Here is a 27,858-nt window from a genome sequence, read left to right as displayed (position 1 = left end):
CTCAACATTCAGAAAATGAAGATCATGGCATCCAGTCCCATCACTTCATGGCAAATAGATGGGGAAACAATGGAAATAGTGACAGACTTTATTTGGGGGGGCTCCAAAATCACTGCAGATGGTGACTGCAGCCATGAAATTAAAAGACGCTTACTCCTTGGAAGAAAAGCTCTGACAAACCTAAACAGCATATTAAAAAGCAGAGACATTACTTTGCCAACAAAGGCCTACCTATGGTTAAAAAAAGCTACGGTTTTTCCAGTAGTCATGTATGGATGTGAGAGTTGAGACTATAAAGAAAGCTGAGCACTGAAGAATTAATGCTTTTGAACTGTGGAGTTGGAGAAGACTGTTGAGAATCCCTTGGACTGCAAGATCAAACCAGTCAATCCTAAACAAAATCAGTCCTGAATATTCATTGGAAGGACTGATGCTGAAGCTGAAACTCCAATACTTTGGCCACCTGATGCAAAGAATTGACTCATTGGAAAAGACCCTGATGCTGGGGAAGATTAAAGGCAGGAGGACAAGGGGACGACAGAGGATGAGATGGTTAGATGGCATCACCGACTTGATGGACATGAGTTTGAGCAAGCTATGGGGGTTGGTGGTGGACAGGGAAGCCTGGCGTGCTACAGTCCATGGGGTCACAAAGAGTCGGACATGACTGAGCGACTGAAATGAACTGAGCTGAACTGAAATTCCACCTTCCAAATATACCAAGTTGCTCACAAGGCTCAGAATATGCCCTGCTCTCTCCAAGCCTCAACACATGCTGTTCCCTCTCTGGCTGGAATACCCTTCCTCACGCTCTACAGGGAATATACACACAGACACACACCACTGCCTTCATCACCTTCTGGCACAAACATCTCATTCTCATTCACTGAGCTCAAAGGCCTTTCCTTCCAGGAAGCCCTCCTCCACCTCCTATAATAATATGTGCTGCCCTTAGAAAAGACTCTGATGCTGGGAAGATTGAAGGCAGGAGAAGGGGACGACAGAAGATGAAATAGTATCACCGACTCAAAGGACAAGAGTTTGAGCAAACTCCAGGAGATGTTAAAGGACAGGGAAGCCTGGCACGCTGCAGTCCATGGGGTCACAAAGACACAACTGAGTGACTGAACAGCAAGTTTGTCTCACTGCAAAATGGAACCTGTTTATGTGCGTCTCTCTTCCAGCGAGCTCTGGAGAGCTGAAACTTGGCATTAAGAAGCAGTTCCTTTTAGTGGTTATACAAGCCCTGAAACTGACTCCCTGGATTCTAACCCCAGGTTTATCTCTCTTAATCCTGCATAATTTAGGGCAATAACTTAATCTCTCTGGGCCTCAATTTGCTCATCTTTAAAATGGGCATAACAACTGTGCCTATCTCTTTGCATTATTAAAAGGATTGCAGGATACATGCAAGTCTTATGAGAGGCACTGCTCATAGTAAGAATTCAATAAATGGTCTTCTAAAAGTCTCTCCCATAGAAAGGTCTCTCCTATATATACCTCCATTATACTGTGAAAGGGCACTACACTTAAATGATTTATCTCTTTTAAAATGTCCAAGAATAAAATTAAGTGGCAAGACCTACAGAAACAGGCAAAACCAAATTAAAAGTAAAACAAGTACTATAAAAGATGGGCTTCTCTGGTGGCTCAGATAGTAAAGAACCTGCCTGCAATGCAGGAGACCCAGGTTCGATCTCTGGGTCGGGAAGATCCCCTGGAGTAGGAAATGGCAACCCATTCCAGTATTCTTGCCTGGAGAATTCCACAGACAGAGGAGCCCAGTGGGCTACTGTCCATGGGGTCCCAAAGAGGTGGACACAGCTGAGTGACTAACACTTGTACTTTCAGGAAAAGGTACTTGCAATGCAATTAACTAACAAAGGATCTGTTTCCATAAAAGATTTTTCAAAAAGAAGAAAGAAAAAAAACCCTATTATGAATCAATAAGAAAATCAGAGACTACCCAGTAGAAAATAGGCAAAGGATATTAATTATGAATAAGCATTTCACAGAAAAAGAAATCTGAATGACCTATATAAGTAGGAAACGATTCTCAGGGAAATAGAGATACCATTTGATCGCCGCTAGAGAATCCCAGGGACAGGGGAGCCTGGTGGGCTGCCGTCTATGGGGTCGCACAGAGTCAGACACGACTGAGCGACTTAGCAGCAGCAGCAGATAATGCCACATGTAGCTGCGGATGCAGGAATCTTTAGGCTAGAGAAGAGCTGAAAGACAGGGGACAGGGTTTTGGCTTTCAGTGTTCTATTTAAAAAAAAGAGAGAGAGAGAGAGAGGAAAAGGAAATTTGAAGTAAATATGACACAATAAATATGAAATCTGAACTGTGGGTACATGGTTTCTAGAAAATTATTTTATTTTCTAATTGTTTCAGATATTCAATAATTTAAAATGTTATGCCAAGGGAACTTATAAATAAGAATAGGTATTACAGAATTTGTGTTTCCAGGTATATTTCAAGAAACTGAATATTCAGACCTTTTATAGATGTTCGATATTTTCACTGATTTCACTAAATGGATGACTGGGTGAGAGGACGGGCAAACAGAGGCAGGGATGAATGAATGGATGGACAGATGGGTAGATGGACAGACAGATGAACAGGAGGCTGGGTAGACTGACATTCAAGTACATAAACAGAGACAGAAGAAATACAGTTACTCAGTGAAGTGAAAAGTTTTATTGAAGCTGTATACAATGAAGACTTGGGAGACTGAAATCCCAGCTCTGCCAACCCTTAGACAGCTACCTTGGCAGGGCCACCAGGTGAACTGCATGACACCAAAGGGCACTATCTGCACAAAGGACAATGAATGGCGCCCCCTGGAGTTGTGCAGTGCCCCAGCCCTGATGGATAAACGCCATTACCTCTCTGAGTCCTTATTTCTCCATCTGTAAAAAAGAGTCCAATCATATCTGCCTCGTGAGGTCTATAAGAAGATTAATGAGACCCTGTATGTGAAGTGCTTAGCGCAGAAGCCAGCACATGATGAGAAGTGAGAATGTGCTATTATCATCCATGTAATACTAGGAAAATGGACACTATGGTTCAAGACTAGGTTAATATGCAACATTAGCCCTATGCGCTGTCTCCTTAGGATCTAAAGAGTAGGAAAGTAACATATGTACCTAGTGGCATACCTAGTCAATTTGGGATCTTAGTGACTGTAAGTTTTCCAGCAGACACTTCCAATCCATAGTTCTGGAATTCACTGCGGTGCCTCAGGTTCAAGGGAGTGGGGTTAAGCTGGGCTGCTGAGGGCCCAGACTCTGCCTCTGCTGTCATCGGAGCAGATGGGCCGTTCTGTGCCCTCAGATGCAGGCGTCTCTTGGCTAATGTAAGCGATGTTAAGACTTAACAAACATAAATCCCATTTTATGCAACGCTTTCCACAAAGCATCTACAAAATGTTCACGCAGCACAAACATACAAAACAAACTCAGCCATGATGTGTACCACGCACAGGGAGAAGGCGGGCGGGGAGCAGGCAGGAGGAGGCAGCAACAAGGGGCACCTGGAAGCTGTCTCTTCCCTGCTTACACTGTCATCACCAAGAACCCAGCTTCACAATTTGAAATAAGCTGGCTTTTCCACACACAAAACAGACTTAACATAAGATTTCCCTGAAGGGCACCTTTTTTAACTCCAAAACTAGTAGCTGAAAATACCGAGAATTGCCCATCTCTCCTGACTCTGCACTTTGCTGGAGAGTTCCTGGTGGGCTTGCACACTCTACTGAAGTCAGCTGGAGGGCTCCTGAGCTGGAAGCTCTGACGGGCCTCGCGGCACTCTGGGCGGGATGCTGGCCAGGTGGCCTCAGGTCTCCACATCTCCTCCGTGTCTCCTCCCATCCGCTGGCGACTACAGCAGCTTCTTCTCTTGGTGGTCTTGGTGGTCTCGGGGCAAGGAACCAAGAGGAAAAGAAGTGAGAGCTGCCAGGAGTTTAGACAGGGCTGGGCTTGGCCGGCACAGTGTCACTTCCACACATTCTGCTGGTCAGAGCAAGTCAAAAGGCCACAGACAACAAGGGGAGGAGAAATCAATTCCACCCAGAGAAGCAGCAAAGTCATCTCACCGAGGGGTGTACAGGGACGATCTGAGACCACCTGCCATACGACCTTGGAAGTCAGGCGTGGATGGGCCTGGGCTTCTGAACATGGTTTGTTTCTTAAGAAAAAAAAAAGTCCAGGGCTTAAAAGAAGCATTTGAAAACCACTCCATGATAGCCAATAGTTCAGAAAACACTCTGAACACAGGAGTGCGAAGCATTTCTTTTTCTCCTGAAGAAAAGTCTTCCTGGCAGGAGCAACAGGGTTCCTGAGGAAGCGAGATTTCTCCTCCACTGAGCAGAGAGTGACAGTCATATCGATGTGACCAATGAAGATGGTGAACAAGTGACTGGGGGAGGGGAAGACTGGGCCTCACTGGACCCGGTACCTGAGCCTTGTCTTCACAGGACAGTGACATCGACCGAGCGTGATGCTTGCGTGCAGACAGGCCAGGCTGTCAGGTAAGAGAGAGGTGGAGTGAGCGGAGAGGAACCGTGTGCAGGGGGAGGAAAGGGCGCTGAGGGGAGCAAATGCAGAAGGAGGCAGAGCTGCTCGGGTACAGGGACTGCCCCTCACCAAAGGAACACAAGGCTGAAAAGCGAGCCTCCGGAACTCTTCTTTCCTCTTCTGGAGAGAGAGCAGGAAAAATAAGAATGAGGCTTTGTCAAAATAGCAAAGTCTTATCAGTACAATAACTGGATGCCAAGTAAATGAGAAGAGACTTCACAATGCTCTGAAAACTCAAAGAGACAGATGAGAAGGGGGCAGGATAAAGCCAAGATTCAGACAATAACCAAGCCATCCCCTCTAAGAAACAACCCAGCTCCCTCTGTGGGGACAGGTGGACACGTACAGTCATGCTTGTATGCGTGGGTTTATAATTGGTTTCATTTTATTCCACAGTAAAATGGGTTAATGGTACATCCATATTGTGACAACATTCTCTAGCAAATGTCCTAATTAGGAACCCTAACTAGCTTTCCATTATTTCAAAACTGTCCAAATCTGGGTAGACCCCGAAGACCATCTGGAACCTGGACTTCTGCCCAGGCAGCAAGGGATTGTCCTTCATTAGACCTCTCCACGCCCCAGCTAACTGAGAGAGAGAGAGAGTGATGGAGAGTTTCGTGGTGAACACACTGGGAAACAGCATTTCTTGCTCAGATATTCGGTTTTGTGATTTTATCTTCCTTGCAAGTGACCATGTTCATAAAACTTCAAAGGAGATTTTGATTTAAATCTGGTGCTTTGGCTCTTTAAAATTAACTGGGACATGCATTTATTTAAGTACGTATTGCTGTCTGCGGGCATATGCAGAACACTCATCCAAGAAACAGCAGAAAGTACCTTTATTCTTTATTTTATCTTTTAACTGTTTTAGTTTCAAGGGGAAGCTTTTAAAACAAAGTCAGGAATAACTTCAAAATCCAGAGGGAGGAATTGCCAATAAAGTAAAACCATTCACGTTGATTTATCATTGTATTTCTGCAACCATCGCTTGCTTCACTAGCTTGTCACGTACGTGTGTTGAGGGTGAGGGGAGGCAGTCATCTGGATCTCACATCGCATATAAAAGCTGATAGAGATGATAAAAGCCAATCATAAAGCTCCCCCAAGTGGATGTTTATAAAACTACATCAAGAAACCAGCCACTGTAGCTGGGATGGTGATCAACATTGAGGCCCCAAATGATAAGCAGCAGTGACCTGGCTTATCCATTATTTTGTACATAATTTAATAAGATCTGCGTCTTGGGGAAAGAATTCTATAAATTTTAAAAGACATTGTGCGAAAACACTCCTTCTGGCTTCCGGGGAACTTAACTGGGCCTGGAAGCTGCTGGTGGTTACGCTAGAGCTTACCTGGATGCAAAGGATCCCGGGATACAGTGATTTACAGCTGCTCAGAGGTGGAGAGTGCCCCCAGGCCCCTCTGGAAAGGCTCCCCATCCACTCAGTCGTGTTCCTTATGCCACTGGTGGGGCTGATTATACCGAATTACTTGGCACCCCTGTTAAGCCTGTCACTTAGATTCCAGAACAAATTAAGTTTGCTGAAGGCTTTGCTCTTTCTCTCTATTAAAATATTCATATCTACTCTAACAACCTGATAAAAACTGGCTAAAAGCCTTGCAGTATCCCCTATAGGGAATGCCATTTTTAATGAATCTGCAAGCATCATAAATAAAAAATAACTGGTCTTAATAAAGAATTGATAAAGCAGCTCTGGTCCCAGATAGGTGTCAATGGGGAGGCTACACACAGCCCTGGGAGACCCAACGTAGCAAATGAGTCTCCCAGTTAGATGGGGAAGGCCCCCAACCACCAGTAAACTCCACACAAGGGCAGCATCCGTGAATAACTTTCCATAGAATAGTTGAACCTAAGGGGTCTCAATGGGAGTGAATGGTATAAGGGTGACAGAGGGTCCTTTCAGGGCTGTATAAGCAAGTGGGGAGGAGGACAGGTGGTAACAAGAGTAACAGCTAACATTTCTTGAGCATTAACCACGTACCAAGCATTCTCTTCCCAGCAAACCTACTAAATGGTCAGTATTATCCGCTCCTCAGAAATGAAGGCTAATGGAATTTATGGGCTTCTCCCGGTGGCTCAGAGGTAAAGAATCCGCCTGAAATGCAGGAGCCGAAGGAGATGTGGGTTCGATCCCTAGGTCAGGAAGATCCCCCAGAGGAGGGCATGGCAACCACTCCAGTATTCTTTCCTGGAGAATCCCCATGGACGAGGAGCCTGGTGGGCTATAGTCCATGGGGTCACAAAGAGTTGGACACGGCAGCAGCAGCAATGGAATTTATATAAGCAGCCTAAGATCTGAATTCCAACCCAGGTCTGACCCTCAACCCAAAGCACTAAAGGTTTGAAAAAAAGCATTAGAAGCATTTCGTAAAACTCTTCATTCACTCCAATTATGTTTTGGCAAAAGGTGGGACATGAAGTGAGCAATCGGCCTTCACTTGGCCCTGGGACCAAGAACCAGGCTGGAGTCCAGGCCTCGTTCCTGCTAGGCCAGCAGGCTGCTCACTCCGACCCCACCCCAAGGTTTCACAAGAGAGCACAGAATGCAGAATCCTAAGCTCCAGAAAATAAACTAAATATATACTCTCACGCTTTTGGAATCCAGGCAGAACTGCAGTCTGGCTCTGTCATTTGGGGATTGTATGACACTAAACCAGTTATCTCTGCTCTCTGAGCCTGCAAACTCGTCCATCACACAGGAATGACAGCCTTAACTGCTCACACCCAGCTTTGTTCCAAAAGGATTTAAGGAAGCAAGTTAACACCTATGTCACTGAGAGGTGGTCAGAATAAAACGTGACTTTACTACCTATTTATGCCAACAGCACTTGTTTTGAGAGACTGTCCAAGAGCCCAGCATGCAGCCTGGCTCACGATGGGCTGGCAGTAAACTGTCCCTGCCCCTGGCCCTGGATCACTCATGATCCCCCAGCCCCCCTACAATGCCTTCCAAGTGGTGGGGGAACCACCAGAGTTACCTCCCACCGCATTGCTATGCCTGTCTCTCCCCAGTTCTTCGTTTCTTTCATGACTTAGGGGTGGCAATCAAGAAAAAAGAGTTGAAACCATCCTGGCTCTCCTCTTGCTCCTCAAGTGCATTCACAAGTGCTTAACTGGCCAAAAGGCTGTTGCTGTAGCGATGTCCCCTGCAGGAGAGGCTGACCTCACTTAATTCTAAACCTCCTTTCCACATATTAATAGTAAGGCCAGGAAGACAGAGGGCTTTCCAGGTGGTGTTAGTGCTAAGAAACCCACCTGCCAAAGCAGGAAATGTTAAGTGACGCAGGTTCGATCCCTGAATTGGGATGATCCCCTGGAGGAGGGCACGGCCACCCCCTGCAGTATTCTTGCCTGGAGAATCCCATGGACAGAGGAGTCTAGTGGGCTACGGCCCATAGGGTCACAGAGTCAGCGACTGAAGCAACTTAGCACAGCCACACACAGATCAGAGGGAGGCCACACTTGAGGTAGCCAGAGCGTGACATCTACACGGGGTGGCCAACTGGCACAGGCAGACCAGGTAAGTAAACCTTGTTTCTTCTTCAATCATGTTGTTTTCCTGTTGTGTTTAGTTACAAGTTTCAGACCAGCACCATTTTGGAGAACGCTGGCACTCCAGACTCCAACCAGACTACACTGTGTAACCTAAGGTTTCTCATCCATTAAAAGGGGAAAGTGATCAACTGTAACTCATAAGGTGGTGGTGAGCTTGAGTGAAATCATCCATGTGAAAGCTTGGCATATAGTAAGTCCTCCATAATATTAACTAGTTTTTATTATTAGGGCTAAAACAGACCTGTGCTAGCCTCAGAACCTGGCTGCCAGTTAGAATGCCCCTGTTGCTAAGAAAAAATACATTCTATTAATAAGATGCAAAACACAGGTTTACAACCAACTTTTGACAATTTGAGCTGTTGTGGAATAAAAAAAGGAAGTTAACATTCAACCTTCAACTTTTTTGGGGGGTAGGGGCTGTGCTGGGTCTGAGTGGCTATGTGGGTTTCCTCTAGTTGCTAGAGCAGTAGCTACTGTCTAGCTTGCAGTGCAGGCTTCCCATTGTGGTGGTTTCTCTTGCTGTGGAGCGTGGGCTCTAGGGCCATGGGCTCAGTAGTTGCGGCTCCCAGGTTCTAAAGCACAGGCTCAGCAGTTGTGGTACACAAGCCTCGGTGCCCCATGGCATGTGAGATCTTCCCAAATCAGGGACAGAACCCATGTCTCCTGCACTGGCAGTCAGATTCTTCACCACTGAATCATCAGGGAAGCCCCCATTCAAATTTTAATCAGTTAGCTATGTTAGAAAAAGATTGCCTTTTCAAAATCAATGCAAAAATGTGGTATTGATCACCAAAGATGCTGTTTCAACAAGCAACATCCTTTTCTTCATCCAACGAGTCTAGTGTGATCAATGTTTTTTGTGTGTTTTTTTTTTAATGTATGCCTCTCACAGCATCATGTCAAAAGTTTCTTCAGTTCAGGGTATGACAGAACCCAGCCATCCTTCCCCCACCAAAGGCCATCCTCAAAGTCTAAGTGGCATCAGGGATCTTCATTCAGTGACAGCTAACAGCTACATGGCTGAAAGTTAAACATATTTTTCATTGGACTGTTGGGGTCAAAGAGAAGTGCATTCCTTCCACCTACTACTCAGGGTCAGAACATTTGCAGGGGTGGAGCAGGAGTTTAAGCTCTGGTCTTATCTCAAGTGGGAAGGAAAAAGGTCAGGATTCTTACTCAAAAAATAGCTCCCCCATAATCCCACCAATTGGTTTCACTGAGTCTACAAAGTTCTCCTTTCACAAGTGGATATTCCATAGAAAAGGATTCTAAAGAGATGCTCCACAGTTTGACACTGGTTTCCTATAGGTGGTGGGATTGTGGTTGATTTGGGGTTTCTACTTTTATCTATCTGTATTTTCTAACGTTTTTACAGTGAAAAATTAAAAGTTAACTTTGATTTTGAAAAGACCTTTCTTGGCAGGATTAAATAAATTATATTTGGTAGGAATCAGCTAAAAAATGGAAGAAGGCAAATCACAATGAGGTATCACTCCATATTTATTAGGATGGCTGTCTTTATTTAAGGAAACATAACTAGTGTTAACAAGGACACAGAGAAACTGGAACCCCCCTACACCACTGGTGGGAATGTAAACCAGAGGAAAACAGTGGCAATTTCTCAAAATCTTTGACATACTGCTATCATGTGGCCCATAGCTCCCCATCTAGGCACGTATTTAAGAGAAATGAAAACATACGGCCACACAAAATTTGTACACAACCGTTCACACAGCATAATAGCCAAAGAGTAGAAACAAGCCACATGTCCATCAATGGACAAACAGATCAATAAGACGTAGGCTATCTATATAGTGGAATATTATTTGATCATAAAAAGCAATGAAATACTGTTACACCATACTACATGTATAAACCATGGCAACGTTATGCTAAGTGAAAGAAGCAGTCACAAAAACCAATGTCATTTGATTCCATTTATATGAGATGTCTAGAATAGACAGATATATAAGGACACACAAGAGATAGACAAGTGGTTGCCTAATTCTGGAGGATGCGGAGATGGGGAGATGGCAGCTTAAGGGTACGGGTTTCTCTGTGGAGTGATGAAAATGTTCTCAAATTGTGGAGATGACTGTGCTTGTATGTGAATATACCAAAAAATATATTTTTAATAAATTTATTTATTTTTTAATTGAAGGATAATTGCTTTACAGAATTTTGTTGTTTTTTGTCAAACCTCAACATGAATCAGCCATAGGTATACATATGTCCCCTCCCTCTTGAACCTCCCGCCCATCTCCCTCCACATCACACCCCTCTAGGTTGATACAGAGCCCCTGTTTGAGTTCCCTGGGCCATACAGCAAATTCCCATTGGCTCTCTATTTTACATATGGTAATGTAAGTTTCCACATTACTCTTTCCATGCATCTCACCCTCTCCTCCCCTCTCCCTGTGTCCATAAGTCTGTTCTCTAAGTCTGTTTCTCCACTGCTGCCCTGCAAATAAATTCTTCAGTACCATCTTGCTAGATTCTGTATATATGTGTTAGTATACAATATTTATCTTCCTCTTTCTGACTTATTTACTCTGTATAATAGGCCCTAGGTTCATCCACCTCATTAGAACTGACTCAAAGGCATTCCTTTTTACAGCCAAGTACTATTCCATTGAGTATATGCACCACAACCTCTTTATCCATTCATCTGTCGTTGGACGTCTCAGTTGCCTCCATGTTCTAGGTATCGCAAATAGTGCTGCAGTGAACGCTGGGGTACGTGAGTCTTTTTACACGTTGGCTTCCTCAGAGTATATGCCTAGGAGTAGGATTGCTGGGTCATATGGTGGCTTTATTCCTAGTTTTTTAAGGAATCTCCATACCATCTTCCATATAAAAAACCTCTTAATTATTCACTTTAAATGGGTGAATCATATGGTATATCAATTGTACCTCAATAAAACTGTTCCTTTCCAGTAGTCATGTATGGATATAAGAAATGGACCATAAAGAAGGCTGAGCACCAAAGAACTGATGCTTTTGAATTGTGGTGCTGGAGAAGACTGTGGAGAGTCCCGTGGACAGCAAGGAGATCAAACCAGTCAATCCTAAAGGAAATCAACCCTGACTATTCATTGGAAGGACTGCTGCTGAAGCTGAAGCACTAATACTTTGGACACCTGATTCGAAGAACCAACATACTCACTGGAAAAGCCTTTGATGCTGGGAAAGATTGAGGGCAGGAGAAGGAGGCAGCAGAGGATGAGATGGTTGGATACTACTGGCTCAATGGACATGAATCTGAGCAAACTCCAGGAGATAGTGGAGGACAGAGGAGCCTAGCGTGCTACAGATCACAGGGTCGCAAAGAGTCGGACACAACTTAGTGACTGAAAAACAACAAAGCTGTTCCCCTCACACAAAGGGAATAAAGCAATCTGAGAAGGGTGGCACTGCTGACTTGTACGAGGAGGGAGCAACTCTGGGTTGTGAGGGGTCAGAAGTCCCTGGAGAGGAAGACACGGGCAAAGAGACTTCAGGGTACCAAAGGCAGGGTGTGATGTGCAGCTCAAGGATCAACCTGCACAGACTGGAAAAGTCAGCCCTGGTCCTCAGCACAGGCCTGGCTTCCTCTCCTACACACACCCAAGCATTTTTACAATGAACGAATCAAAACCCAATTATTCCCCATGGCTCAGCTTAGGCACTGGGAAAATACTGGAGTGAGAAAGGCAGAGTCAGGAATCAGGAACTGACTCCACCATAATCACACAATTCAGGCTAACTCAGCAGTAATCGCCTAGTGATTTCTGATCATCAGAATTGCTCAGGGAGTTCGCTGGACTCTCTTCTGGTTTTGAAACATAGACTATTGGGCCCCACAACCCAGACAGTCTGATGCCACAGGTCTGGGAGACAGTTAGGAACCCTGTACCCTTTAGAGGTTTCCTCCATGTTTCTGACTATAACTCAGGCACAAGAACTTCTGAAATGAACGACAGGCCCTCTTAAAATAGTTTTTAAAAGAAATAAGAATAAACATTTTTTTAATTTAAAAAATCTTTAGCTTTCATGCAAAGAGAATATACATAAACTGCTTAACATATGTATCTGTAATCCCTGGTATAGCTGCAAAATTAACTTTTAGAAGAATAAAAATATTCATGTCTCTACAACTTACCAATTTTCAGTTTTAGTCAGGTATCCCAATCAATTCTTCTAAATTATTCCTAAACCCCTGTTTAAATATCATCGAATTTAAAAGCTGAAGCGTCTTGGATACTCCTTCAGCAATCTCACTGTAGACAAGAAGCATTGTAGACAAGTAGCCACAGAGATGAAGTGTCTTGCTCACCCAGTGGGCCCACCCGGACCAGAACCAGGAGGGTGTGTTCACAGTCCAGGCCTCTGTCTGCTACATCTAGGACATTTCTGCAAGAAGAGCTTACACTGTGTCTGCAGTTGCAGTAACATTAATCTCTGCAGATACAAAGGGATAGCATTTAAGCTATACCCCAAACTAAAGAATGTGAGGCCCATTCTAACAAGAAGGAAGCTACAAGAAGTCTGCAAGACTAAAAATCTACAAAGAACAGGTAACCCATTCCATAAACCATGAGGAAGCAACAAAGAACAATACTGGAAGACAGGGCTTGAATGGAGTCTCTGAGCGAGATGACTTACTAACCCCCCCAGGCCCCAGCCTCTCATCTCCTGTGAATTATGCAGGAGGCACTGATCGGGCATCGCTAAGCTGTCTCTGCCCCTACAAAGATGTAATCACTCTCCCTCTCCGAGCTTGCACTCACTGGTCACCCTTTCCAAGGCAATCAGGCAAACAGCAAGGAGCTTTTCCCCGAACTCGAATGGAGTGGAATATCAGGCTTGCGAGTTCTGACTTTTGTCACAGGCATGATCAGTAACAACTCCTGCCAGTTCCCCCATGGCTGTGCCCCCGGAAACTCCTCTGCCTGCCTAACTGACCCTGAAACTAGGAAGCCACGTGTGTCTCAGCAAGTGCTTGTGACAGGACACAGGTGGTTGCAGCGTTTTGATTCACAGGAGTAAGGACAGTTTACCTACAGGAACTGGGTGGAGTCTATACGAAAATGTCACTTGAAGACATCATGGTGTAAGAGTGACGCTGGTGCAATAGAGGGACAAGGTTACCATCAGATAACCGTGTGCTAATTCTCCTCTATTTCCCCCCCGGGAACTCGATCACATCAGTTAAGTGCTCTGATTCCCACTGACTCCTCTGTAAAACAAAAGCGACAATTAAGATGTCTTACCTCCCAGCTTCAGCTGAGCTCACATTTGTAAAAAAAAAAAAAAAAAAGAACATTGCTAAACTCTGTCGCCTATGCTTGTAAATTGTTCCTGTTACTACACTGTGTAGGGTTATGAGAAGAGTGATAGTTACTTAAAAAAAAAAAAAGCCCATCAGATAATAACAAGAGCATTTCTTGAACACTACCAAGGGTTTTGCCAAGTTCTTTAAAATTTGTTCCTCCCCAAAATCCTATAAGGAAGGTGTATTATCATTGCATCTTCAGAGGGGAAAGGAAATAAAAAACATTCAAGCGTTTGCACAGCACCCCACAGCTAGTAAGCAGCAGAGCTCGATTTTGAACTTAGGCGTCCATCAAGTGCATCAAACAAGCAGTCATCCTTCTGTTTTAATCCTTCAAATAACGGATATCTAATGCAAAGCTTAAAGTGAATAGTGGGAGAACTCTTTTTATTTTGGTCTTGGCGGTGGGGCATTCCTCTGTACTGCAGTTTTAAACCGCTGTGTGAATCAAGGACAAGGCTGTGTTCCCAGGTTCTCTTATGCCCTCTCCGTAACGCAGCTACTCTTTCTGGAAAGCCCAGCCAACTTCTGGCAGCCTGCTCAGCAATTGTCTCCTACACCCTCATGTTGCATTTTCATCAAACTGGCAATGGCTTATCCAGATCTGCCTGATGGGAAGGAACAGGCTGCTTATGTCTAAAACCATCAGAAGGAACAAGCTACTTGTCACTAGAACAATACCTTACATGGTCTGTGCAAACCAACCAGAAGTTGAAGTATTTTTGCAAGAGGAGACACACCCCTGTTTGTTTGTTTGTTTGTTTTTTAATCCAGAGAAATATCTCCACGCAGAGAAGCTCAAAGGAAAATGTCAGCTTTCTTTAAAAAAAAAAAAAAAAATTGTTTTTTAAGTGATTTGTGAATCAGCAGCTGAGGCCACAATGGAGGCAGCGGGATTACTGCTCCCTGCTCTTCCCGCCAAGGGGACAAGAATGTTATCATTAGGGGCTGAAGTGGGCCTGCCAGTCACCAGACTTAAAAAGATCCCCTCACAGGAAAGGCCCCCTCAGGCACCGAGCTGGTGGAGAAGGTCTAGACACCCACCCTTTAAACAAAGGCCAGTGCATCGCAAAGCCTCCATCTTCCCCACAGTTCTTCTGATCACAGAGCTTTCCTAACCATTGCCTCCTCACGGGCACAGGGGCTGGCTGCAAGTCCCAACCCTCAGCAAGGCCTCTGAGCCCCTTTGTGAGGCTCCTTCATGAAGACAGGCCTCATGATGGCATGAACCAACCCAGTTCACCCATCTTCTCCCTCCCCACCACCAGGAGTGCAGCCTGACAAAACCACTGTCCACCCTGACCTCCCCACTTTAAGTCACAGTGCTTACCCAGGGAGGTAATGCAACCATCATCTGCTGTATCAGTGAACACTTGAATCTCCCTAAATGAGGCATGTCTTCTTTTATCCTCTCTGATCAAAGTGTCTTTCCCATTCTTCTAACTAACTCCTTCTCTTTAAAAAAAAAAAAAAAAATCAGCTTTAGAGTTCTCACTTGGGAAATCATTTTTGACCCTCTCTCTGAGCTGGAGTGGGTTACGCCAGTTACCAAGAAGATTCTGGGTATGATGGAGAAGAAGGGGCACCAGGTTTCGTTTTAATAAGCACATATAAATTTACATTCCAAATGAGTGATGTCCCCTTTAAAGAAGTCATTAGTCCATCTCAAGAGCTCAGTTGGGTTTATGGTATTCAGTTCAGTTCAGTCACTCAGTCGCGTCCGACTCTTTGAGGCCCCATGAATCGCAGCACGCCAGGCCTCCCTGTCCATCACCAACTCCCGGAGTTCACTCAAACTCATGTCCATTGAGTCGGTGATGCCATCCTGCCATCTTATCCTCTGTTGTCCCCTTCTCCTCCTGCCCCCAACTCCTCCCAGAATCAGGGTCTTTTCCAATGAGTCAGCTCTTCACATGAGGTGGCCAAAGTTCTGGAGTTTCAGTTTTAGCATCATTCCTTCCAAAGAACACCTAAAGGCTGATCTCCTTTAGAATGGACTGGTTGGATCTCCTTGCAGTCCAAGGGACTCTCAAGAGTCTTCTCCAACACCACAGTTCAAAAGCATCAATTCTTTGGCACTCAGCCTTCTTCACAGTCCAACTCTCACATCCATACATGACCACTGGAAAAACCATAGCCTTGACTAGACGGACCTTTGTTGGCCAAGTAATGTCTCTGCTTTTCAATATGCTATCTAGGTTGGTCATAACTTTTCTTCCAAGGAGTAAGCATCTTTTAATTTCATGGCTGCAGTCACCATCTGTAGTTATCTTGGAGCCCCCCAAAATAAAGTCTGACACCGTTTCCACTGTTTCCCCATCTATTTCCCATGAAGTGATGGGACCAGATGCCATGATTTTCGTTTTCTGAACGCTGAGCTTTAGAAGGCTAAGAAATACATTAAACTTCCCAGAACATCATACCACTAAGGGTGACAACATTCTTCTTGTCTCCCAGAATCTTTGGTTCAGTCTACAAGACAGAACCAAAAACACAGGGCTGGAAGTTAACTTGGAGATCATCTCAACCCCCCAGCTTACAGATGTGGAAACTGAGGTCCAGGCCGAAGTCATTCCAGAGCTCAACTAGGAAGCAGTTGGAAGCGTTCAGACAAAATGTCAGCTCACATTTAAGGCAATTACACCTTCAAGACTTTAGTCTTTGCATCTCACACTCAGAATAAAAAGCCAGTAAATTTCTCCCAATACCTGCTTTGAATCATATATTCAATGTTCCTTAAACATCATTGCTTTACATATTATTACCTCAATTTTTGTCATATTTGAACACCATCTTTATTATTTATGTATTTACTTTACTCTCTTTTATTTAACTCACTTTTAAAACATAAATATCTAGCTTAACCTAAGCTTAAGCAAAATAAATAATAAATAATCAAAGAAATCACAGACTTGGTAGGCTTTCATGTCTTCCTAGCATATTTAAGATGAACACATTACTATTGAAACAAAATACATTTTTGTGCCTCATTAAAAATCACCCTGTATACCACGAGTAGTATGCATGTAACAATATAGGAAATTGTGCTTTTACTCTAGAGCACAGCTGATTCCATCCAAAGCGGAAATATTCTCCATAGTTTCTGTTCAGTCTTCTGCATTCACCTAATTTATCTGAAATGCCAATCAGTGGTAGCACAAGCAGATCCCAAACTAAAGCTTATCTTTGCACTAATAGCTTCTCTTATCAACCTCTGGATCACTATGCCTTCCACACATCTGATCTGTCACTTTGTTTGAAATAATCCTTTACCCTAATGTTCTTCACTATTAATAAATTACGAACAAACAGCAAAAATAATTACCCTTTCACCTAGGAAAACACTGGTGACTAAGACTTAATGGTCTACCAGTGACATACGGCTTTCCCCAGCATAATGGATGCAAATGCGTAACAGGATCTGGGTAAGTTATTTTCACACAAGCTGTCACTTGTCACACAAATTACATGGGTTTCTATTAGCTGTTTAATTCACAGATTAAAAAACAACAACAACAAATTCCATTCACAATACCTGCATCATCCCTGGATCTCCTCAGGAAGCCAGAATCAACCCACAAAGCCACTGAAGAACAAAAGCTGCGGGAAGAACATTTTCTGTTTGCATAAAATTTTGCTGTACGCAGGTGTAGGTAACAGGAAACTCTCTGTTAGTCTGAGTTGTCCAAGGATTCAGAAGTCTTCAGAGCAGAAGAGGGAGACCTGAGATTATGAAAGAAGCCCAAATCAGGATGCCACATCAGAGCAGGAGCTCAGTGGTGGATGGGTCTGCCAAGGCTGTGCTGGTGAGGCTGGTGGGGCACCACACAAAGGTGAGGCTAAAAGGTCGGCTGCTTTACATCATCAATCTAGACTGGACAGAGCCCTGAGAAGGGTGCCTTCCATGCCCATTCCTGAGGAGCACCATCTGGGAACTGAAGTTGCAGGGAGCTCCCATGTTGCTGGGAGCCCTGGGGCCTGAGCCTGCAGCTGCAAGGCCAGCTTCAGTCCAGGGCTTTGTTATGCTTTTAGGACACCAGTAGATGCTTTTGAACATGGATGTGCCTTTATTTACAGCCCTTATATCTTAGAGTTAGTATATTTTACATTTTCCCTCCTTATAGTAATAGCAGCTAACACTGATTCAGTACTTAGCATGTTTCCCAGATGACTTGGTGGTAAAGAATCTGCCTGCCAAGGCAGAAGGCACAGGAGATGTGGGTTCAATCCCAGAGTTTGGAAGATCCCCCTGGAGGCGGTAATGGCAACTCCAGTAGTCTTGCTTGAAAAATCCCATGGACAGAGGAGCCTGACAGCCTGCAGTCCATGGAGTCGCAGAGTCAGACACGATTGAGCACTCATGCACTTAGCACTGTTCTAAACAGTTCCAGGTGTGAACAGATAGAGCATCATTGAAAGTTTGATCTGGAAGGGCACTCAGCTATTATGGTGGGAGGAACCCTGGACGTACATCAGGAGACGAGTACCTTGCCCCCTGTCAGCTATGAGATCTTGAGTGACTCCTGCCTCTCCCTGGGTCCCAGTTTTCTCATCTGGTGGTGAAAGAATAAGAGGATGAATGGAGCTCTATCCGAATGCCAGCTCTGAGCTGTCTGGGACACAATGCAGAGAGGGATTCCACGCCCCGATCTGTTAGCAATGTCTGCCACCACAGGCTCAGGAGCAGGGAGTAGGCATGTACCTATTTGCCATCTCTAAAGTCCCTTCTGTGGGCTTCCCAGGTGGCTCAGTGATAAAGAATCCGCCTGTCGATGCAGGAGCCCTAGAGTGGTACTAGTGGCAAAGAACCCGCCTGCCAATGCAAGAGACAGAAGAGACACAGGTTCAATCCCTGGGCTGAGAAGACGCCTGGAGGAGGGCGTGGCAACCCACTCCAGTATTCTTGCCAGGAGGATCCCATGGACAGATGATCCTGGTTGGCTACAGTCCATGGGGTTGCAAAGAGTTAGATACGATTGAATGACTGAGCTCGTGAGCAAAAGTCCCTTCCTGTTCAGATTACTTGAATTCATGGTTCTAGCCAAACTGCCTCACTAAGCAGTCCCTTCATAAATTAAAAAAGAGAAAGAGAGTAAGATTAGCTTTGAAAACTTGGATACCTCATTTCTGTTACAGAGTATGTAGTCTTTGACAAGTAGTTGAGTCTCTAAGTCTCAGTTTATTCATCTACAAAATAAGGATAAAAATACTTAACCTGCATAATAAATAAATGTGTAAAGCAAATAGCAGGGTGCCTGGCATCGTGCTGATGTTCAATTAAACAGAAGCTGGCATTGGCATGTTCATCACTCGCATCATTATTAGTCTACCAACCCCATTTTCTGAGCCATGGTTTGTAACTGAAAGAATGCATGCTTACAGTGAAAACCCACTAGGTCACTCTTGAGGAATATATGTGAGCCTCTTCCCAAAGAAATACAATTTAGAGTTTTATTATAGAAAATTACAAAAAATAGAGGATATTAAAATGAACTTCCATGGACCCATGACTGAGCATCAGAAATTATCAGTTCATGGCTACTCTTGTTTCATTTATATCCCTAACCACTCACTCATCTTCCAGACACCCTGGATTTTCTTTTAAAGAAGATCCCCAGTTTTATATCATTTCATCTGTAAATATTTCAGTAACTATTTCTATACAATAGAAACTATTCATCCTTTGTAATTTAACAAATATCTGTTTTTAATTAAATGTAAAGGCAGCAAGGCATAATTAGGAAATTATTTCCTCACATCTCTAATAACCATAAAAGTCACTATAAGTGTACGTATCTAAAAAAATAATAATAAGGGGCTGGCTCAGGAGGCCACGTGGGGACTGTGGTATGCATGATTTATTACAGCTACACCAAGTGAGTTATTTCATTCTTTCAGATATTTATGACACCGCTAAAACGCTGAATACATCAACATCAAAATTAATCATGAATAATATTTAATTAGTGCTTGACAAGGATCAATTTGGCAACTCTTTTTGTTCTTTCTCCTTCCCCCAAATAGAAAAATAGTCATAAACTAAAGTGTTTTATTTTTTCCATCTGCTTCTGGTAAAGCGCATCCCTGAATTGCTAACTTAGTTGCGATCTCCTGAACTTTCATATACCCAGGTAATTAGACTCAGATGCTGTCCGGACTGGGATTATAAATCAAGTCTGTGTATGTAAGCAGAAAACAGACCGCTCACACCAAGGGCGGGTGTTCTGGCAGGTCCGTTTCTCACAGACCTGCTCGTGGAGCAGACAGAAAACAGCTTTCGTGTAGATCCCATGTCATTGACCCCTTCTCTCACCGCTACAATCCCCAGAAAGCACTGATTATCAGCTGAATTCTTCATTTACAAAAGAAAAAAAGTCCTTTTGGGCTGCTCTCAAGCAAAATTTCTGCCCAGAGCTGTGCTAGTACATTCGAGCCAGGTACGTGGCAGATGGCATCTTTCCAGCCAGACTGCTAATGTCCAAAGCACTCAGTGCCCCAAAAACTTGTGTACCATTTCCCAATCAAGGAGTTTCATTCCACAGCAGAATGATTAGGAAAACTTTCAATCCACTGTTTTGTAACAAGATATGCAAGCGCTGAATTTTAACAGAACAGCAATATTTGTTTCAGTTAAGTTAATATTTTAAATTGTGGAGCCAAAGACTCCTGGGCTTTTGAAGGTGTCTTAAACGAAGTGCTAAATGATTATTTTTAACTTGGAGAGCGGGTGTCATTCTAAGGGGTCGTCTTTTCTTTACCTCCGACTCATATCAAGTAAAACAAAGTTGAAGTGTCTGTTGGAGACAATACACGTGACCTCAGGAGACAGGGATGTGGAGATCAGCTAACATTTCTTAAGTTCTAGTGCTTGGAACGGAGAAGGCAATGGCACCCACTCCAGTGCTCTTGCCTGGAAAATCCCATGGACGGAGGAGCCTGGAAGGCTGCAGTCCCTGGGGTCACTAAGAGTCGGACACGACTGAGCAACTTCACTTTCACTTTTCACTTTCATGCATTGGAGAAGGAAATGGCAACCCACTCCAGTGTTCTTGCCTGGAGAATCCCAGGGACGGGGGAGCCTGGTGGGCTGCCATCTATGGGGTTACACAGAGTCGGACACAACTGAAGTGACTTAGCAGCAGCAGTGCTTGGAAGGAAAGTTATGACCAACCTAGACAGCATATTAAAAAGCAGAGACATTACTTTGCCAATAAAGGTCTGTTTAGTCAAGGCTACGGTTTTTCCAGTGGTCATGTATGGATGTGAGAGTTGGACTGTGAAGAAAGCTGAGCGCCAAAGAATTGATGCTTTTGAACTGTGGTGTTGGAGAAGACTCTTGAGAGTCCCTTGGACTGCAAGGAGATCCAACCAGTCCATCCTAAAGGAGACCAGTCCTGGGTGTTCACTGGAAGGACTGATGTTGAAGCTGAAACTCCAGTACTTTGGCCACCTCATGCGAAGAGTTGACTCATTGGAAAAGACCCTGATGCTGGGAGGGATTGGGGGCAGGAGGGGACAGAGGATGAGATGGCTGGATGGCATCACCAACTCAATGGACGTGAGTTTGGGTAAACTCTGGGAGTTGGTGATGGACAGGGAGGCCTGGCGTGCTGCGATTCATGGGGTCGCAAAGAGTCGGACACGACTGAGCTGAACTGAACTGAGTGCCAAGCCTAGTACATCCTCCAGCTCACGGAAGCCTCACAATACCCCTGGGGTGGTGGGATATGGTCACTCACTAGAGAATGAGAACATAAAGGCTCAGGTGGCCATAGGGGTGTCCAGAGTCACTGAGGTAACAGGCATGAGTTAGGAGTCCAGATTCAGGCCTTTCAGATCCCTCAGTCCAGGTTCATCCCGCACAAGCTGATCCTATAAAGGATCTTCGATCCTCAAATATAATAATTAATATTTATTGAGCACTATGTACTAAGAGCTTTATATGTGCTAGGTCGCTTCAGTCATGTCCCACTCTGTACGACCCCATGGACTATAGCCCTCCAGGCTCCTCTGTCCACGGGATTCTCCAGGCAAGAACACTGGACTGGATTGCCCTTCCCTTCTCCAGGAACTTTATATGCACCTCATTTAATCCTCATCCAGTGTCACATTGTTCTTTCCCATCTTACAGATTAAAAAAATAATGCTTAGAAAGGATAAGTGACATACTCATGGTCAGAGAAAATTCATCTGACTGAAGAGTCCTTAGCACTCTGCTACATCTCCCTGAATGGCAAACTGGGCCACAATCATAACATAATATTGCAAATCCACTATTCTTTTCCTTTGGGCTGTGCCACAGGACCTTAGGTCTCTAACCAGGGATTAAACCTGTGCCCCCTGCAATGGAAACGTGGAGTTTTAACCACTGGACCACCAGGGAAGTCCCTATATTTCAATTTTTTAAAAACTGGGCCACATTCATGACTTTATAGAAGGCACAATACTCTGAAGTCCTGAGTTCCCACTGATCTGTAAATACTGCTGACCAACTGCTGGGTAGGTGCAAACTGACTTCACACCATCTAAGGGCACAAATAACTAGAACTCAAAGACCTTCAGCAGAGAACATCCAACACACACACTGCTCATAAGAACACAAGTGAAAATGGGTACAATTGAATGATTCTTCATAAGGGGGAGGAATAGTAAGAAAGGAACTGGCCAGAGCTTATCACAAAAAGCCAAGCTCAGAAGATACGATTGAAATAAAATTTCTAACTGCATGCATCCTCCCTATGCCAAATGCTAACTTTCCCTCCTCCATGCTGGGGCGATGAGGTCAGTGGATCTTGTTTCTGCTCCACTGACTTTTCCACATGCAACCTGATAGCTTCTGGAAACAAACCAATGATTACAGATCATTAAAGTATGTCATTTTAATTAAAGGAGGGTGCTACATGGAGCAGGGAAGGGCAGTAACCCAGTTAGCAGCCAACCCAAGTACCAGGTAAGAATCCACTCTCCATGGTCTGGCTCACCAATCCCTTATGTTTCTGCCTCCACATCACAGCCTGACTGGGCCCAACGCTGCTTTGAGCCCTTATGAAACTAGGTCAACCCATCAAGTATCTCACATGTGGCATTTTCCAGATATGCCTTGAGCGGCAAGAAGTTGGTGCATTAAAGCAGTAATCACTGTAAGTGCTAAAAGAGAGGCTTGAAATTTAATAGGGTTTTGAAAAAGAAAAAAGAATAAAAGTCTAGACTGCCAAAAAATAAACGGGCATTGCTGTAAAATTGTGTTACACAGCGAGAATACAAATATTATTCATGTTAAGGAAAGGGTTGACCTAAGATGTGATTTATAGGCACTTCAAATGCAGTACAGGAAGTAAACGGAAAAATTAGGGTGTGAGGTCACTGAGTAGGCAAGAGTCAACTTAAGGGTAAAGTTAAAAACTTTAGGAAGGGAGCACATGGTTCAGCTTGCCATATAAATTAAGATCTGCCCTCACTTTGAAAAAATGGGAAAAAATTAAATATTAACATACATATGTTACAAAAGGCATTTTCTGCTCTACATACAGGAAAATAGATAAATTGTTATAGGATGAAAAATGTCAATGGGATGTTTCATAAAGAAAACAGAGAGGAAGTTGATGCAATCCAAAAATCAACTGCGTTATCAGTCAGTAATGTAAACGAACCACAGTTACAAGTTAACGGGCTGCAGAGGCACTGTCCTGAGCAAGAACAAGGAATCCAAACCAAGTTTTGTTTTCAGGGATGTGTCATTTCATTTTTTATTAAAATAGCCTAAATTGGTATGGACAGTTCCCTAACTTGTTAAATGCCAGGAAAGAGTGACTGAAGCAGAAAGAGGTTTCAATTGTCAAGTTCCAGGCGCTCCGATCTCTGGCCATTCTATCTAAAATACCCTTAGCATGTTAGCATTAAATGTTGCCTTTCTTCCTGTTTCTCCGGAGAATTGAAATGTATCCCAAAGACCCACTAGAGGGCAGAGCTTTGTGAGGTTCTGAAATTAGTTAATTGCGCAACGAGCCCAGTTTCTGGGCGACTAGAAGGGGGTAATCACAAGAATGGCTGTGACCGCACTTTTGGAAAGCTTGTGACTGTTTCCCCTGGGCCAAAGTCCACATAAAACAAGACAGGCAAGAGACCCTTGAAGGGCCCTGTATCCCTCCTGGCGGAAGGAAACCAGGGAGATGGAAGTGAAGTCGCTCAGTCGTGTCCGTCTCTTTGCGACCCCATGGACTGTAGCCTACCAGGCTTCTCAGTCTATGGGATTTTCCAGGCAAGAGTACTGGAGTGGGGTGCCATTTCCTTCTCCAGGGGATCTTCCCGACCCAGGGTTCGAACCCCTGTCTCCCGCATTGCAGGCAGACGCTTTACCCTCCTAGCCACCAGGGAAGCCTGATGGAAGGAAACCAAGGCGGTGGGCGGGAGCTCAATGACTGCCTGACACAGGGCAGGCCAGAAGGGGGCGCTGCAGGCCGAAGGGGATCAATACATCACGGAGGCTCAGACACTGAAGACTCCCCGGCTTCCTCCGCTGCTGGGGAACAACACAGGTGGGCAGGGGCTGCCCCACCGAGCACTCCACTCACGCGCCTGGGACTGCTTTTCACAGCAGCCCTTCCCCGCCTTGAGCAAGGCCTTGCTGTTCATTTTACTGTCATTTCATCTGCATATAAAAACACTGGGTGAGAAAAGCCAGGGTATCAGGGAAATCCACTCCCCGCCTAATGCCGCCCATATTTTCAGCCCTCACCACAAACTCTCACTGGCCTCTGTTGGGCTGTAAGCCTGGAGCCGCCAGAGTCAAGGCTGGAGGCCGCATCCTGAGGGCGGCTGTGATACAGAAGGAAAAACGGTGCCTTTTGGAGAAATCTGAGTGGGCAGCTCTCAATCAGTCCTCGGCTGCCACGGATGGCTCCCACAGAGTCCCATAAAACCCAGAGGTCACTCTGGCCCCTACAAGGCATTCTCACGCTGCAAGACAAGGCAATATGTTCCCGGGGCTCCAAGTCCCTTTGCCGCCTGGGGACCTGAACACAGGGTGAGAGCTAATTCCCAGTGATCATTGGCCACCCCCGCAGTCAGGGTCCTCATTAACCCATGCCCTCCTAGCATATCTATCAGAGAGAAATCTGATCTCAGCTAAGGGTGTGGGAGGGGCAATGGGAATTTTCTTTGTCTTTCAAACTCTGCATTAGAGTCCCATACCAGGTATAATTAAAATTTTCATACCCGCAGCCTCTGTCCAACTGCTGTAAGCCTCAGTTTCCCAATTTATTAAAAGGTAAGAATAAGATTAACTATGTCATGGGATCTCCAAGAGGCCAGAATGTGGTCATGCAGTAATCCTTGCAAAGCCGAAAGTGCCGCTTTACTTTTTGGTCAGCCTCTAATTGCAGGGCTCTGTCTGCCCATCATCTCATGGGATGGTCTGCTTTTCCACCAGAAACTGTGAGGTCAAGGAGGGTGACCTTAACCTAAACAAGTCTATTTCTGCCCATCACCTGGGAAGGACTCCAAATTAATCTTGTGACCTCATAAATAGATGCCTGGTTTCATCCGTAAAATAATACAAAATTTTACCTTAGTTTCCTTAGGGATCCCAGGACAATCCATGGTTCAAAACTCTTCCTAGGACTGCATCTGCTGCTTCATCAGCCATGTCTTATACACAGCTGGCCCATCTTAAGCTTGTGGACACTTAAGAGCCCTACATTTTTCACAGGGGCTAATCCTAAAGCAGGCCTCCACTGCCTCAAAATGAAAATGTGCCCTGCATTTAGAACTGTATATTATTCTTCTTGCAGGTTTCAGAGCATGTTTGAGCCTGTTTGGCTCACTCTGAATCTCCAGTTGAGTCTGAGTCTCTCCCAGGTTTAAGTCAAATCTCTAGATTGCAGGGAGAGGGGGATGTCCAGGGTGAACTACATGCAGTTAACAAACAATATCTTTTCAAGGTCAGATCACAAAGGAAGAGGGGTACTTATCTAAAGCTAAATACCAAGGGGTGGAGGGCACTGAAGGATGACAGGAATCTCCACCTGCAAGGCGCAGTGTCAAGGTGAAAGAGATCATGTGGGTGAGACATTAACACAGGAGCTGGCATATGGTAACTACTGGTGTTATTGCTTTTATTATTATTAATGTACAGTTTCATCAATTTAGGGCCTCGTTTTCTCCTGTTGTTCAGCTTTGACTGTATGTTCACACCCAAGCCCAGGCATGGTGTGGTACAGCGGGACAAACACAGGTTCAGAAGCCCACGACCTTGGGCAACTTAATGTCTCTCAAGTTTCCTCATGGAAAACAGGCAAGTACTAAGAGCATCTCTAGAACTGGTGTGAATAGTAAAGATATGATTATGTATTTGCATAAGTACCTAACAAAATGGACACTGGCTGAGTAACAGTTATCACTGTGATGAAAACAGGTACTTGGGTAACTTGTTAATTGTCTTAGAAGAGGAAAGACACTTCAGAGAAAATGGCATCGTGTGTAAGGCTACACTAGGGTTCTGGAATTACCAGCAGATTGCAATAAGTAATTTAGGCAGGCTCTTCTGCTTTCTAGCCACTATACCCACACCCACCCCCAAGACACACACACACCTGAAGAAAACTCTTAAGAGTTTCCCATCAGACTGGAACAAAACTTGAAATCCATCCAGTGCTGACTCTAAGGGCACCTGGATGAACCTGAGCTAATCAGTGAGACTATCAAAAATCTCCATCAGTAGAGAAGTTGTAAAGATCCAATGAGAAAATACATGTAGCAAATGATTTACAAATTCAAAAGTATAATTATAACAATCCTTCCTCTATTGCCCTGATGCCTCAGCGGTAAAGAATCTGCCTGCAATTCAGGAGACCCAGGAGACGCGAGTTCAATCCCTGGGTCAGGAAGATCCCGTGGAGGAGGAAATGACAACCCACTCCAGTAGTCTTGCCTGGAGAATTCCATGGACAGAGGAGCCTGGCGGGCTACAGTCCATGAGGTTGCAAAGAGTCAGACATGACTAAGCTTAGTAAGCACACAGCACTCCTCCACTGCACACATTAAAGCAGTCCCCAGTGAAAGGACCATTTAGGGTGTTTTGCAAAGTGACAGAGTCTGGTGAATATAATAAATATTCATTTATGAAATATGAAATATGAAATAAACATTCTTTAAAAACTGGTGTGTCACTCACCATCATCTAACTGAAACCTAGATTTAATGACTAATGACCAAAGCATGTCAGAGCTCAAAATTTTATACCATTTTCCTCTGTGCTGCTTGTAACAGGCTTTAGCACCAAACCTTGCCTAACCCTGATTGCTTTGGGTGCTGTTGTTGTTCCTGTTTTTGTTTTAGGCGGAGTTCTCCATGGGGATTGCCCAAGAGGGAGTGAGCCGTGGCAGCCCCGTGGGTAGTGCTCACCAGTCACAGGTTCAGTCCCAGGGAGCGGATGGCAACAGGCTGGGTCACCCCAGGGCAGGGACGGTGGAGGAGTATATATATGACCCAGGTTACTAGAACTGGATAAACACACCACTGGCCCTCAGACCTGATGGCTAAATCAGAGCAAAGAGGGTTTCAGTAAGAGCCCAGGGTAAGATTCAGTTTATTTAAAATTTCCTCCCAGGGCCATCCTTATAATAACCCGGGCAGTGGTTTCTGTAAAAGCCAGATTAGATCGTCCTGCCCTGCCTTTTAGAAGTTTGCACAACAGATGGAGGGACACGGCCTAGAGGAAACCCCAACTCACATCCGTCTGCATTCATTATTGGCCCTGTTCTGGAAATGCTATATGTTATCTTGAGCCTGTTTGTTTTTATCTGTCAGAGTGGTTTATTGTTAGGGAAATGTGGTGTCAGCTGTCTCTTCCCCACCATCAAAGCCGCTTCATTAAAGTTAATAGTGTTTGACTTACAGAGATCTCTTACCGAGGTAACCCAAGAAAGCCCCTGCTGGCTGTTATTTTTCCGGCAGTAAAGGCACCAAATGGATGCAATAACTGCATTAATCTTTTAGGAAGAAGAAGAAGAAAACCGTGCAGCATGACTCTTGTCTAGTAGCTGCTTAGTAAATGCACCTCGAATTTGCAAGGCTAACTCTACCCCTCAGTTCGGGACAGGGTGTCAAAACTAGACGACCTTTGTCCTGGCTCTGCCATTCAGGGCTCTGTGGGCTGTGGCTTGTCACTTCCACAGTCTGAGCTTCAGTTTACTTATCTCAGAAATGGATTTCAAGGAAGCCCTTCTTTCTCTAACTGGGGAATTCTTTGGACAAAAGTAATCTTATAACGAAAACTGACCTTGAAAGCAGATAAAAGCAATACATTTTCTACCTTGAGGTTAGGAGAGAGACCAGAGGACGTACCTTCTCAGCATCTTTACCCTCCTCCATACCCCCTCCCACCT

At 44.6% G+C, this 27,858-nt stretch overlaps 1 protein-coding gene across 2 annotated transcripts in view; it reads right to left on the bottom strand.

Annotated features, from left to right (window-relative positions):
* Positions 1–27,858, bottom strand: part of LOC102401999 — a 200,399-nt gene that overhangs the window by 156,361 nt on the left and 16,180 nt on the right. Inside the window, exon 2 of one of the 2 annotated variants that reach the window (XM_025266280.3) lies at positions 17,010–17,197. The exons of the other annotated variant lie outside the window; for it this stretch is intronic. The gene's annotated coding sequence lies outside the window, so the exon portion shown is untranslated. The remainder of the gene's footprint in view (positions 1–17,009; positions 17,198–27,858) is intronic. 2 annotated transcript variants of the gene reach the window in all.

This window comes from Bubalus bubalis, chromosome 16, assembly GCF_019923935.1.
Source record: "Bubalus bubalis isolate 160015118507 breed Murrah chromosome 16, NDDB_SH_1, whole genome shotgun sequence".
NCBI classification, from domain to species: Eukaryota; Metazoa; Chordata; class Mammalia; order Artiodactyla; family Bovidae; genus Bubalus; species Bubalus bubalis.
Note: the sequence above shows the minus strand (reverse complement) of the source record. Positions and strands in the feature narration are given on the sequence as shown.